Here is a 14,102-nt window from a genome sequence, read left to right as displayed (position 1 = left end):
ACATAGTGTAAACATTTTTGCAAATGTATTTTTATTTTTTCCCCCAGAGAGTATACTGGAAAAGCAGTGCTGTGAAAAAATTAGACCACTGCATGATGTCTGCATCTATTAATAGTATTTTATCTTTCATAAACCTGGAAGTAAGAACAATAAGCAGTGTGGTTTGGCGATTAACATGAATGCATGTGAATATTAACAATGTGCCAAATGGTTTTGAGAGATATAGAATGAGCCACACTCAAAGGGTGGACAACAGACACAGATTAAAATACTTTCTCCTGAAAATCAGGTACCCCAGCTGTAACAAATGACAAAACTAAAATCAATGTGTCTGCTCTTTTATGGCTTGCATTTTTATTTTCTTTTTTCCCTAGTCCAGCAGTTTTGCAGATCACTCAATGGCCACTCCAATCTGCATGACACACTGAAAATCAAGGCTGTAACTGATGATGAATACTTGCAACACATGGAATGGGCTTGTTGTAGCCTGATTAGCGTTAGCTCGTTGGGGGGTCTTTCATCACAGACCCATCATTAGACTCAGCCTGGGAGAGTCTAACCAATTACTCCAAATGACACCTCACCACCTCTCCTCTTTTCTCCACTCTCTCATCTCACCTTCTCTGATGCGTCTCACCCATTCTCAAAATGTTTCTGATCGAAAGCGAAGCCATCAAAGAGCAGCTGTGAGAAGAAGGGCTAAAAATAGGAAAGTGAGAAACACAAAGGACAGTACATGTATGGATGAGTGTGATAACATTCAGAGAAACCATATATTTTATGTGTATGTCTAGCAGTGTGTGTATATAAGGTAAAGATACTCCCCATTCTTGTTGGCCATGCTGTAATGTGTAATGTGACAGTGCCATAAATCCATCTCTGTTCAGGGTGACTAAGTAAATAAATGGTGCCACTTTATAACAGCTACACCTTAATTAGCCTTAATAAAGCATGAACAAAAACTTCATAATGAACAAATAGTTTATTAACAATTATTCAGGCTTTGTAACTACTCAACTAAGGGGTTAGGTACTAAGCCCGAATCATTCTCAATAAACAATTTGTTCATTATGAATTGAAGTTTTTGTTAAAGCCATATGTATGTAAGTTTTGGAGGGTGAAAAGTCAACTGTGTGATTCCATGGGAAAATAAAGTTAAAACCATACTTCATAACAATCTCTATGAAGATAAATACATTTTATGCCATACTGTGTTATATTATAGCCCTAACCCTAACCCTAACCCTTGGAAACAAGTAGGAAGAAGCCCTCCTCTGGGCAAAATAAGATAGATAATAATCAGATTTGTGGAGATGCAAGCCCTCTCAAAGTAAGGACAAATGTTTTTCTTTTTCGGTGCAATGAAGGATCAGTTATTATAAAGTGTTAACAAATAAATATACACGGTAAAGTTTCTTTTACTTCATTCATTTTCTATGTTTGGAAGAGAGTAAAATTAAAGCATTAATAAACATTCACTGAACACTAAATACCTGCTGTATAATATATTTTTAAATGTATTTAATTACATGGTCCAATCAGTAATTTATTAAAAAAAAACCCACAATAGCTTTGTTTGTTGGACTGAAAACTCATACAAACACACACCAAAAGAGTGATATGTTTTGTTTTTCTTACTAATATTTTGCAGTTTGAAGCCTAAATTGCACGATGAAGTGCCGAAATGTATTCTTTGCATTCTTCTTTTCTGAAAGTAACTGTACCGGATCCATGTAGAGATGGTTTCAACGGTGGTCATTTGGACAGAATTGTGAATTGAGAATTGAAAATGGCTTGTGGATGGGAACCGAAATGTTGTGATTGCAAAAACAGAGTCCAGATGACTATCGTTGAAACCTTCTCTGCATTGAACCACTCCTGGATGAATAAGGAACTACACCATCTTGTACTGAATCCATTTACTCCCAGTTAGTATTCTGGTACATTTGGTACATGTCTTACTTGCTAGTTTACTGCACCTGTATAAAGTAAAGGCAGGTAAGAGACCAATTTATGTGTGATTTTCCATACCAGTGTGCATGTATTTTAAATTTGTATGAAGGGCCTGTCAGTGTTACATGACACAGTAAAATGGTTAAACCTATGGGACAGTTATGTTTGAGGGAAATGCACGCACCTTGATTGCAATATTGATTTAGAATATAATTTGCCACAATACAATACAATAAGATAACAATAAGAAAATAATATAATGGATAAGATAGTCAAAGTTAATGAAACAATCACTGCATCTGCAGAGAAAACACAGCAAGTAAATATTTCATGCTCACAGAAGAAGCAGGAACAGTATAATTATAATTATAATCATAATTATAATTATAATTATAATTATAATTATACATTTCTACATTTCTACAGTCATAGTACACTTAGATGCCCAGTGTATGTATTTTATGCCAAACAAATTTAAGACCCAAATACCACACCATGCATCTGTGTGTAAACAGTGAACACCAGAGATAACCAGTGGGTGGGGAAAAGCTGACCTGAAGAGCACTAGTGAGACCCTCTTGGTATATTGATATGTACAGTACTCCAGATTGTGATAATGTTCTGGTAGATTGGTGATGATGTGACAGTTGAGGTAAATCCTGCTACACTGATCTCAGATCTCGTCCAGACCTTGCTTTAGTCCCGGGTCCATCTGTCCAAATGTGTCTGGACTTCAGAAGATCCTGGTTCAGTCCAGTACAAAGAGGCTTGTGTTGACTCCTCTGTCGCCAGCCTCAGTTTTGGATCCTGTAGCATTTGAACTTGTTTACCTTCTTCTCCTGCACACAATCTCTTCAGATGTGGGTTTTGCAGGAGCACACTTTTCCATAATAAAGCTGTGTGTTAAAATTTATTCTACAACCCAGTCAAACGGCCACTTCCACTATCTCACCTTCATCTTTTTGATTAAAGTTTGCCAAGAAACAATACCTTTATTTGAGTATACTTTGTACATTAATGCTATTTTTTATCTAAACATCATATACAGTACTTAAGTGTGCATCTGTTGTTCAGGATGTTTTCTGCACAGTAAAATGCCTGCTCAAGCCAAAATTAGGTTTCAAACAATTCCCCCCCCCCCCCCCCGCACTTGTCCAAATATTTTGAGAGCTGTAAGAGCAACAATAAAACAAAAGAAACAAGAAGGTCCATTCTGTGTTTGCATGTTCTCCCCATGTTTGTGTAGGCTTCCCTATACCAATGTTAAAATCTCAGTGAAATTTTCCTGGTAAAAAAGTAGTAGTAACTAGTCGTGGCGGGACCCTCTTCCTATTAATTTGTACTAGAGAGAAGGGCCATGTGAGGCTCCTGAACTTCTGTCAACAGGCCTCAAATACCCATCCATAATTTCAGCTGTTCCAAGGAGTGATAAGGACTAGTGTTTGGAAGTACAGATACGGTCCTGTCCAGTTTGGCCGCACCTTCAAAAAACACAAACAGTGCTTATTTTTTTAGTTAGATCTAGATTTTTTCTTGTCTTTAAAAGTCAAAACTATAGTATATAATATATTGAAACTCTAAATGATTTAAAATGTATTGTAGTTCTTTTCTTTTCAGCAATTTCTGACAGTTTTCTATCTAAACACTTTAACAGGACATTTGTCTCATTAAAATTAACTTTCATCTTAATAAAAAAAAAAAAAAAATACAATTCAGAAGAGCAGCTCAGAATGCTCCAACTCATTGTTTTATATAGACTTAGAAGATAGAATCATTATGTTATGTACATTCTGACATCAGTGTTACTCACAAAATCCATTTAGGCCTAAACTATTTAATTGAGATGGGAGGTTGGGAATTAATTGTTGTAATTATGCAGATTTTGAGATTGAATTAATACAGCAAGATAACGGGTCAGATATAAATGAATAGGGCTGACTTATTTTTTTCTTATTGATATAGGCCATACCATATAACAGGTTACATGAGCATATTAAGGCGAGGGTCTATTCAACTCAATGGTTGATGAATTATTAAATATCTAAGCTGAAATCCATTACTCTGTAGGGATAAAGTCCAACAATGCAAGTCATATTAATCTTGTGGCTAGAAATCCTTCAAATAGTCTGTAACTGATTTCAAAACAAGCGCGAGGAACATGTTTTAGTTTGCACTTTCAGCCCTGCCCACATAGTTTTTTCTGTCGCTGTGATATTGTGATGATTCTGGTCTGTCTGTCAGTTTTTTGTGCATTTTTTCCCTGCTGGGTCACGTGTCTGAGTCTGGAGCTGGGGCAGACAGCTGGCTCCTCCCGTGCACACCTGGAGCTAATTCCTAATCAGCCGCACCTGGGGAGAATAAGAGGAGCTAGTACCTGACACTCAGCGCCAGATCGTCCACGTACCTGAGTGGTATATCGCTTGGCTCAGTTCTCGTTGTTGCATGTCTTGTTTTCTGCTTACTGATCGGATGTTCTACCTTCCACCAGACCCTGCTCCCTGGACCCGCTCTGCTCTTCTGCCTCAGACCTCAACTCTGCCGGTACAGTCCGCCCTGTCTCACACTCCGCTCCACACGTCTTGCTTCCAGGACCCGCTCCACTCTCCTGTTCCGGACCCAGCTCCTCCCTGCCGGTACTGTCCACCCTGGTCCCGTCTCCGCTTCATACACCCTGCTCCTGGACCATGACCCGCGCCCTGTTCCTGATTCACTTTTGATCTTCGTTCACATTCTTTTCACCTTTGTAAATAAACACTGTAGACTTTCCCCCGCGTCCTGTATTTTTGGTCCCCCCTTGTACCGAGCGTTACAACAGATATTGAACCATGACACAGAATCAACTGTCTAAGATATTGTCAGGACACTGGTTTCCCATGATTCTTAGTAAAAAAAAGTAATTGACATTGATAATGAGTTGGCAGTATTCTTTAATGACAAGGTTCAGGGCATTAAAAATGCCATCAATTCCACAACGCAAATAACAACCCAGCACCCATCTAGACACTTGGAGCTGACTCACTTTGCACCTGTAACTGACAAAACTGTCCAAGAGATTGTCACCAGTCTGAGTTCATCTACATGCTGCCTCGATGTGTTACCCACTAAATTTCTAAAGTCTGTGCTCAACAGTTTGCTTTCACCATTCACTCACATAGTTAATATGTCACTTCAATCTGGAACATTCCCAAGCGCTTTGAAAACTGCGGTTATCAAGCCTCTCCTAAAGAAGAGCAGTCTTGATGCCACGATATTGAACAATTATCGACCAATCTCTAATCTGCCATTTCCAGGCAAAGTCCTTGAAAAAGTTGCTTACCAACAGCTTATTAACTTTCTCCAAATGAACAACTCCTTTGATGTTTTCCAATCAGGTTTTAGACCCCACCACAGCACTGAGACAAATGACATCCGCCTGAACACTGATGCAGGCAAAGTCTCAGTCTTGATCCTGTTAGATCTGAGTGCTGCCTTTGACACTGTGGATCATGGATCCTCTTACAGAGACTGGAGGACTGGGTGGGCATCACTGGTACTGCACTAAACTGGTTCAAGTCCTATCTAGAAAACAGGGAGTACTTTGTTGAAATTGGAAAATGTGTCTCGCATAAGATGTCCCTGACCTGTGGGATGCCCCAGGGGTCAATCCTGGGACTCCTGTTGTTCAGTCTCTACATGCTGCCATTAGGCCAGTTAATACGCAGCAATAATGTGTCCTACCACAACTATGCAGATGACACTCAGATCTATGTATCACTGGCAGCAGGTGAATATGGACCAGTAGATTCACTCTGCCACTGCATCCAACAGATCAGTGTGTGGATGCAAAACAACTTTCCCCAACTAAACTCAGACAAGACTGAAGTCATCATCTTTGGCCCACAGAAACGTAGAGAAAGTGTCAGCAGTCACCTCCAGTCTCTCTCTCTAAAACCTTCAAATCAGGCTAGAAATCTAGGGGTAATACTTGACTCAGACTTGAACTTTAACAGCCACATCAAATCAATAACATCTGCAGCATTTTGCCACCTAAAAAACATTGCAAAAATCAAAGGTATACTGTCAAAGCCAGATTTGGAGAGACTTATCCATGCATTTGTCGCCAGTAGGTTAGACTACTGTAACGGCCTGCTCACTGGCCTCTCCAAACGTGCGTTAATACAACTGCAGTACTTCCAGAACACTGCTGCTCCACTCCTGACTAGAATCAGTCCTGTGCTCAGGTCTCTGCACTGGCTTCCTGTAGCTCAAAGAATAGACTTTAACGCAGCTCTGCTTGTGTATAAGTCTCTCCATGGCCTAGCACCAAAGTACATCTCTGACATGTTAATGCCATATGAACCATCTCTCCCATCCTCTACTTTGACAATGTTTAAATCCAAGCTCAAAACAGTTCTGTTTAGCTGTGCATACGACTGAAAGGTTTTTATTCTGCACTCTTCTGTTTTAATGTTAATTTTATTATGTTTTTATTTGTGTGATTTTAATGTCCTTCTTATTCTGTAAAGCACTTTGAATTACTTTGTGTACGAATTGTTCTATACAAATAAACTTGCCTTGCCTTGCCATAAAAAGGCAAGCCTATCAATAGCTTCTTTATCACTTCTTTCCTGAGAAAATGTAAAAGCAATGTGAACCCTACCTAATAATAAACAGGAACACAAGGTCCTGGCTTCCAGAGTTTGACCAATTACTTTTCTCCATGAATGAAATCATAAAGATTATGTAATAATATGAACCTACAGCATATATTAAGTATAAGCCGATCATAGATCCCTGGGATACAATTGTTGTGTCTTTAATTGGGCAAAAATCCAACAACTCCCACTTCGCTTCGCTTCTCTGTCCTCTGTTGACTGTGCTCAGATCTGATCCATTGTCCTCTTTCCTTTAATTTTGGCTGCCACCACAGAGGTGCATTGATTACAGAGGCAGGTGATTGAGTGAGGGACTCGCCTGTCCCAAGGGTTGCCATTGCAGCAGAATGGGAGGATTTGAGGAACTCAGAATACAAACCTTAGGCACAGCAAACTCATCAGTAGTTACAAAGTGCTCAAGTTTAGTTGACAGGGCACCTACAGCTTTCACAAAGGCCGAGTTTTGTGGCAATTCTTACGTATTTTCAGATCATAAACTGTTTCTCAGCTCATAATCCGTTTGTTGTCTTAAAAAATGCCTTTTAATCGTTAGCTTTGGCTACGCTCTAAGTTCGCTCTAGCCAAGCAAAACGTTGATTGTTTAGAGCAGTCAAGTACTATGACATGTAGGAGTATGTGAATGAGCCGAATGAATGAGTCTCAGGTTTAGAACATGGTTCAGAAGCCCCCTGGAAGCATAAATGTCATAATTTATTTATTTATTATTCCCTTGAATACTTCAAGGCAGCTCTGCTCACTTTTCACAGAGAAAATCTCATGGGGAGTAGCTTAGCTGCACATGGTGGATGGGCAAGGCAGGACCGAATATACATAGCTGCTAAAGGCTAAAATCGAAACACGTATCACTGAACACAGGGGAGCAAGCCCTGGGGCTTGAACATGGCAAGCCCCCCATCCAACTGTTCCATGTTAAGGCGGGCTCAAGCGCCAGTGGAAATGAGGCTTAACATATAAAGTCAGGCTAGATCAATATTTTCCATTGGCACTCCCTTTTCTGTATCCTGACGGAGTCATCATTTCTCCATGGTGCTTTCTCCTTATTTTTAACCATTTTAACCTTCATCGGGGCAATGGTTCAAAACACTTGAAGTTACAGAGTCCAACAAATCATCAACATTAGAACAAGCAAATGGAGAAGTAGAGTCTAAGGACAAGGGATGCTCTGGGACAGTTCTTCATTTGCTTGTTTTCTAATGAATGTTAGTTAATCTGTTTGTCTGTTATTGGTCAATAATAAATGCAACATGCAGTACAAGATCATAATAACCCATGTTGTGCTGATTGCCTCCTCCTATATAATGTTATTAAGTGTTAAAAGGCTGTCAGGAGTTGCTGGGGTTCTAGTTGAGGGTTTTATTCCAAACATGATCTAGACTTCTCTAGGTCTACCTACGTTTATTGCCCTAACGTAGGTGTCACCATATCTTAGGCCAATAAAAAGGTGTGACCTCTGGACACATACGTTTTGTTTTGTTTTTTTACTGTAAATTGATAAAGTCTGGATAAGTAATGGGATGAAAAAGTTAAAATGCAATGCTGCTTAAAACTGAAGTACCTAACACCCAACTTTCTATTTATCAGTGAAAAGTGAAAAGGCTATCGTACATCCCTAGCTAGGAGTATGATCTAGTTTAAATTAAGCTAAAAACAGCTGCCACTGGCACTGAAGCTGGATATGGAGGTCATTTCTGAAGGCAATTTGATTCATGGAGAGTACTCTCACATGATTGCAACATTACTCTGGGTATTATAGCAAAAGACAAAGTTCAAATCTGTCAACTGGACAAATCATTGTAGGAGTGAAGACGTTTTGCTGCTCATCCATGCCGCTTCTTCAGTTCTGGTCAGATTACTCTGGGTATTGGTTTTGGAACACAAAAACAAATGCGCATGCTATGATTTATATGGGACGTTATATCTACAGTACAGTGAAAGTTGTTTCATTGTCCTGTAGATGTTTTATCACTCCTTTGGTGTAAATAGTTACAAGGGCACTGGACAGTTGTAGAGAACAGAAACATAAATAAAAAAAAAAAAAATTAAAAATCTAAATTCTAAATCAAATCTAAATCCATAGGTGACTATAGTGGGACATGTCTCTGCTGCACTTGTTCAAGTCTAATTTTTGTACACACAGGGTTTTATCTACTTTAAACATGAGGAATGTTCATAACATTTTGCACTACTGCAGAACCTTTCATAGTTACTTACTGTATTAGACAATTGACATTAAAATTGCCTGATTAATTCAAAACTGCTCTTGTATTACATTCTGATGTGTTTGATTGGTCAATAATTAATCAGTTCAGTGGGAGTGATAGATATTCCTTTTTTTCTGAGCATGTTTGTATTAACTCGCTCTCCATAATCCTGGTATTCTTATTTCACTTTTATGTCTGTAAATCAAGATATGAATATTAATATTAGACAAATCAAGCACCTTCTTTGCCCGATGTCTCTCCTGCTAGCATTATCAATGGGTTTGATTGACATAGTTGCTATACATCCTCCCCTTGCTAAACCGGCAGTGTGGGTGGGAAAGGGTGATCAACAGCCTCACTCTGGATTGGCTTTTTGGTTGCTATGATACTCACGGTTGAAAGTCCAAATATGGAACTCGGCTCCAAATGTAACTGCCAGCCTCGATGAGCTTCATTTTCCTGGAGCTGAACGCTACCATAGTTCACTTCTTTATACAGTCTATGTTTCTAATGTATTTACAATGGTAAAGTTAGCATGAGCAAACTATATAAAACCAGCGCACTAAGTCTTTTAACCATGTTATAATTGTTTTTCCTTTTCATCTCCATTATTTATTCTCTTGCATTGAAGACATCATTCCTCTGACAAGCACATCCCCTGATACACCGCAAATGCTCTTTAATTACTTCTTTCAACAATTTTATTGTCCTAAACTGTGATACATGTAGGATTTGACAACATTGCAAATCTGCTGCGCACTAGTGTCATCTGCAGCTCTCTATAAGAGGCGCTGACAGCGTGGTCCAGCAGAGCTACATGTCGTTGTGATGTGCCATAAAGGGATGCCACAGTTGTCAACCATATTCTTTTTTTATAGATGTAGAAGTAGATCAGAGTATCGAGTCTGCTGTGGATTTTCCCAATCTTCTGTGATTAGTATTTATCAAAAGTACAGTTGTGAACAGTTGATGAGATTGGGGTAATTTAAAAAAACACAATAAAAAAAAAATAAAGTCACAAAATCACATATTCATTAGGCTACAAAATGAACAATAATGCTCATAGATCCTGGGTAAAAATACTTTATTATTAACTACAGACAGTGTACAGCAGTCTCATTTTGTCAAAAAAAAAAAAAAAAAAAAATTACAGCTTTTAGATTTACAACATACTAAACAGATAATTAGACCCCAAGATACTTGAACTCCTCCACTTGGGGCAGAGACTCACCACCCACCCGGAGAGGGCAAACCACCTTTTTCCGGTCCAGCACCATGGCCTTGGATTTGGAGGAGCTGATTCTCATCCCAGCCGCTTCACACTCGGCTGCAAACCGCCCCAGTGCCTGCTGCAGGTCCTGGCTTGAAGAAGCCATCAGGACAACATCATCTGCAAACAGCAGAGATGAAATCCTGTAGTTCCCAAACCAGACCCCCTCCGGCCCCTGGCTGCGCCTAGAAATTCTGTCCATAAATATAATGAACAGAACCAGTGACAAAGGGCAGCCCTGGCGGAGTCCAACATGCACCGGGAACAGGTCTGACTTACTGCCGGCAATGCGAACACAGCTCCTGCTCCGGTCATACAGGGACCGGACAGCCCTTAGCAAAGGGCCCCGGACCCCATAGTCCCAGAGCACCCCCCAAAGGACACCACGAGGGACACGGTCGAATGCCTTCTCCAGATCCACAAAACACATGTGGACTGGTTGGGCAAACTCCCAAGAACCCTCAAGGACCCGATGGAGAGTATAGAGCTGGTCCAGTGTTCCGCAACCAGGACAAAAACCACACTGCTCCTCCTGAATCTGAGGTTCGACTATCGGTCGGATTCTCCTCTCCAGTACCCTGGAATAGACCTTACCGGGAAGGCTGAGGAGTGTGATTCCCCTGTAATTGGAACATACCTTCCGGTCCCCCTTCTTATACAGAGGGACAACCACCCCGGTCTGCCATTCCACAGGTACTGTCCCTGACCGCCACGCGATGTTGCAGAGACGTGTCAGCCAAGACAGTCCCACAACATCCAGAGACTTGAGGTACTCAGGACGGATCTCGTCCACCCCCGGAGCCTTGCCACCGAGGAGCTTGCCAACCACCTCAGTGACTTTGGCCAAGGTGATGGACGAGTCCACCTCCAGGTCCCTAGTTTCTGCTTCCTCCTCGGAAGACGTGACAGTGGGATTGAGGAGATCCTCAAAGTATTCCTTCCACCACCAGTCGAGGTCAGCAGCCCTCCACCCGCACTGTAAACAGTGTTGGTGAAGCACTGCTTCTCCCTCCTGAGGCATCGGACGGTTTGCCAGAATCTCTTTGAGGCCGTCCGATAGTGGCCTCCCCGAACTCCTCCCAACCCAGAGTTTTTGCCTCTGTGACTGCCCAAGCCGCGGCACGCTTGGCCCGCCGGTACTCATCAGCTGCCTCAGGAGTCCCACGAGCCAACAAGGCTCGATAGGACTCCCTCTTCAGCTTGACGGCATCCCTTACTTCCAGTGTCCACCACCGGGTTCGGGGATTGCCGCCGCGACAAGCACCGCAGACCTTACGACCACAACTACAAGCAGCTGCATTGACAATAGAGGTGGAGAACATGGCCCACTCAGAGTCCATGTCCCCAGCCTCCCCCGGGATCAGGGAGAAGCTCTCCCGGAGGTGGGAGTTGAAGACCCCTCTGACAGAGGGCTCCGCCAGATGTTCCCAGCAGACCCTCACGATGCGCTTGGGCTTGCCAGGTCTGTCCGGCTTGCTCCTCCGCCAGCGGATCCAACTCACCACCAGGTGGTGATCAGTTGACCCCCTCTCTTCACCCGAGTGTCCAAGACACGCGGTCAGAGGTCAGATGACACGACAACAGAGTCGATCATCGACCTCCGACCTAGAGTGTCCTGGTGCCACGTGCACCGATGGACATCCTTGGCTCGAACATGGTGTTTGTTATGGACAAACTGTGACTAGCACAGAAGTCCAATAACAAAACACCACTCGGGTTCAGATCGGGGAGGCCATTCCTCCCAATCACGCCCCTCCAAGTGTCACTGTCATTACCCACATGGGCATTGAAGTCCCCCAGGAGAACAACGGAGTCCCCGGTTGGTGCACTATCTAGTACCCCTCCCAGGGACTCCAAGAAGGCCGGGTACTCCACACTGCTGTTTGGCCCGTAGGCCGACACTACAGTGAGAGACCTGTCCCCGACCCGAAGGCGCAGGGACGCGACCCTCTCGTTCACCAGGGTGAACTCCAACACGTGGTGGCTGAGCTGTGGGGCAATGAGCAAGCCCACACCAGCACGCTGCTCCCCGCGGGCAACACCAGAGAAATGGAGAAAGAAGGAAAATGGTAAAGAAGGAGCTGAGCCCAAAGGCAAAGCTCTCGATTTACCGGTCAATCTACGTTCCTACCCTCACCTATGGTCATGAGCTCTGGGTAATGACCGAAAGGACAAGGTCGCGGATACAAGCGGCTGAAATGGGTTTCCTCCGTAGGGTGGCTGGGCGCACCCTTAGGGATAGGGTGAGGAGCTCGGTTACACGGGAGGAGCTCGGAGTAGAGCCACTGCTCCTACACGTTGAGAGGAACCAGTTGAGGTGGCTCGGGCATCTGCTCAGGATGCCTCCTGGACGCCTCCCTAGGGAGGTGTTCTGGGCATGTCCCACCGGGAGGAGGCCCCGGGGAAGACCCAGGACACGCTGGAGGGACTATGTCTCTCAGCTGGCCTGGGAACACCTTGGGGTCCCACCGGAGGAGATGGAGGACGTGTCCTCCATAACAACAAGAGTAAAAAAAAAAAGCTAACTGTAATGTAAATTGCGCTTGGATTAACTGGTTGAAATATATTACCATGCCAGGCATGGGCAGGTTCTGCAGATACACATGGCTCCATAAACCACAGGTTTGATAGTAGATAATGTGCAGTTTTCAGACTATAATTAGTAACATGACATAATGTAAGCTGCTATAGTTACGGCCTATGGTCCCTACCTGTCAAAATGTGTGTCCTGTTTTTTTGTTAAATTTGTTTAAAGCAACAGTATGTAACTTTCCCCAAACTAGACTAAAATAAAAATCACGTGTATTCATTATGGATGTCTTTATTCAGCTGAAAAGTCCTTACTCTGAGTGGGATTTATCTCCACAAAATAGACTGTTATTTGACCTGGAGTAGGGCCTTCTCCTGCTTGTTTCCATGGAAAAGTTATTCCTTTGGCTGTATGCCAGAGCATGGCATAAAATTGATCTATCTCTACGGAGAAGTATGGCTTTAACTGTCTTTTTTCCATGGAATTATGCTGTTGACTTTCCACTTCCAGAAAGTTACATATTATCACTTTAACACGTTTTCAGTGACATCTACCTGCAGCGTGTGTTCACTGCTTTATTTGTCAGTATTTATTGATTTTAGCGCAATTCTGCATCATACAGTATGCATCTGGCCCTCTGGAGCACCGGGTGTGTTTTCTGTGGCCACTTTTTGGGCGGGTCACTGTCAGACCTGAGCGCCACGCACAGTCCTGATGTAAGTGGCCCGCTCTTATCCAGCTTTGCCTGGCTGTATACGCTCTACCATCAGTTCACTGGGGCCTCACACATGTGATCCCATGCAGATGAGGTCCTGACCACGTCCCTTATCACAGGTCCTTTTAAGGCTGATGCAGGAGCAGCCCCTGTGCCGAATGGCAGTGCTCAGAGCTACTGTTGGTGGCCTGTTGATTGATGTCACACTGAAATCCAGACATTTTGAGACAAAGGAGTGTTTCCATTCTACACTATTCAATCTTCACGTCAGTTTTTTATTTTACATGGGTAAACCACATATTTGTGTCTTGGTTATTTTTAGATCATTGAAAAAAAGACGCTCATTTTCATGATGTTTGACGCAGATGTGTAGTTCTGACCTGGTTTCTATAAAGGAGCAAAGCTATTATGTTTAAAAGTGACATAAGAGATCTCAGATCTCATAAGAGAGCTCAGACATCCTGACACAAGTGTGTGAAGCCTATGCAGTTTAGGGGCCTCTTCAGACCTCTGCTGTCCATTCCTGGGCTCAGACATTCAAAAATGTCATTTTTTGTTTGTTTTCTGAATTGCTACGATCAGGGGGCCAGTCCAGACCAAAAAGTACAGAGCAGATTTTTTCTCCCAGCCGTGTATGTGGAAGCAGAATCATGTCACCATATAAACGACCAGATGCTTGCTGAAAGACTTCTGACAAAGGAGACAAAATAATCAGAGGAGTTGTCAAGGAGCCTTTGGGTGAAGCTTTGGAAAGACCTGGAACTGACAGTTAACAATG

The sequence above is a fragment of the Periophthalmus magnuspinnatus genome, chromosome 9 (genome assembly GCF_009829125.3).
Source record: "Periophthalmus magnuspinnatus isolate fPerMag1 chromosome 9, fPerMag1.2.pri, whole genome shotgun sequence".
Lineage (NCBI taxonomy): Eukaryota > Metazoa > Chordata > Actinopteri > Gobiiformes > Gobiidae > Periophthalmus > Periophthalmus magnuspinnatus.
The sequence above is the reverse complement of the archived record's forward strand: the minus strand, read 5'-3'. Positions refer to the sequence as shown.